Source organism: Arachis duranensis, chromosome 10 (assembly GCF_000817695.3).
Source record: "Arachis duranensis cultivar V14167 chromosome 10, aradu.V14167.gnm2.J7QH, whole genome shotgun sequence".
Lineage (NCBI taxonomy): Eukaryota > Viridiplantae > Streptophyta > Magnoliopsida > Fabales > Fabaceae > Arachis > Arachis duranensis.
Genome location: NC_029781.3, coordinates 35500106 through 35501842, shown reverse-complemented (window position 1 = coordinate 35501842; position 1737 = coordinate 35500106). Strand labels below are relative to the sequence as shown.

The 1737-nt window shown below is 42.4% G+C and overlaps 1 non-coding gene across 1 annotated transcript; it reads right to left on the bottom strand.

Moving 5' to 3' along the window:
* Nucleotides 1-668: 668 nt before the first annotated feature.
* LOC127743718 (small nucleolar RNA R71) lies at nucleotides 669-772 on the bottom strand. Its single transcript, XR_008005101.1, has one exon. It is a non-coding gene; the product is annotated as a small nucleolar RNA R71 (small nucleolar RNA).
* Between the last annotated feature and the right edge of the window lie 965 nt (nucleotides 773-1737).

The window sequence follows — 1737 nt, the reverse complement described above, 5'->3', positions numbered from 1 at the left end:
TCTTCCTTCTATTTTTCTTTTCCTCTGACACCTCAAGGAATCTCTATACTGTGACATAGAGGATTCCATATTTTCTTGTTCCCTTCTCTTTCATATGAGCAGGAGCAAAGACAAAAGCATTTTTGTTGAGGCTAACCCTGAACCTGAAAGGACCTTGAAGCAAAAGCTAAGAGAAGCTAAGGCACAACTCTCTGTAGAGGACCTAACAGAAACCTTCAAAGAAGAAGACATGGCAGCCGAAAACAGCAACAATGCCAACAATGCAAGGAAGGTGCTGGGCGACTTTACTGCACCTACTCTCGACTTCTATGGGAGAAGCATCTCTATCCCTGCCATTGGAGCAAACAACTTTGAGCTTAAGCCTCAATTAGTTTCTCTAAAGCAACAGAATTGCAAGTTTCATGGGCTTCTATTGGAAGATCCTCACCAGTTTCTAGCTGAGTTCTTGCAAACCTGTGACACTGTCAAAACCAATGGGGTTGCAAATCTGTGACACTGTCAAGACTAATGGGGTTGACCCTGAGGTCTACTGACTTATGCTATTCCCTTTTGCTGTAAGAGACAAAGCTAGGATATGGTTGGAATCACAGCCTAAAGAAAGCCTGAACTCTTGGGAAAAGCTAGTCAATGCCTTCTTGGCAAAGTTCTTTCCACCTCAAAAATTGAGTAAGCTTAGAGTGGAAGTCCAAACCTTCTGACAAAAGGAAGGTGAATCCCTCTATGAAGCTTGGGAAAGATACAAACAATTGATCAGAAAGTGTCCTTCTGACATTCTTTCTGAATGGAGCATCATAGGTATCTTCTATGATGGTCTGTCTGAATTGTCCAAGATGTCATTGGATAGTTCTGCTGGAGGCTCTCTTCATCTGAAGAAGACGCCTACAGAAGCTTAAGAGCTCATTGAAATGGTTACAAATAACCAATTCATATACACTTCTGAAAGGAATCCTATGAACAATGGGACGAATCGGAAGAAAGGAGTTCTTGAGATTGATACTCTGAATGCCATATTGGCTCAGAACAAAATATTGACTCAAAAAGTCAATATGATTTCTCAAAGTCTATCTGAAATGCAAGCTGTACCAGGCAGTACTAAGGATGCTTCATCTGAAGAAGAAGCTTATGATCCTGAGAACCCTTCAATGGAAGAGGTGAATTACATGGGAGAACCACCATGGTCTCTGATCTAATCAAAACCACTCAAAGTTTCATGACTGAAACAAGGTCCTCCATTAGAAATTTGGAGGCACAAGTGGGTCAGCTGAGAAAGAAAATTACTGAACTCCCTTCTAGCACTCTTCCAAGCAACACAGAAGAGAATCCAAAAGGAGAGTGCAAGGCCATTGCCTTGACCTACATGTCCAAATTTGGAGAGGAGGAAGAGGCATTGAGCGCCATTGAGGAAGGCCTCAATGGACGTTCACTGGCCTCCAATGAGTTCCCCACTGAGGAACCATGGGAATCTGAGGCTCACACTGAGACCATAGAGATTCCAATGGATTTACTTCTGCCATTTATGAGCTCTGATGAGTATTCTTCCTCTGAAGAGGATGAGTATGTCACTGAAGAGCAAGTTGCTAAATACTTGGAGCAATCATGAAGCTAAATGACAAGTTATTTGGTAATGAGACTTGGCAGGATGAACCCCCTTTGCTCACTAAAGAGCTAGATAACTTGACTAGGCAGAGACTACCTCAAAAGAGACAGGACCCTGGGAAGTTCTCAATACCTTGTACA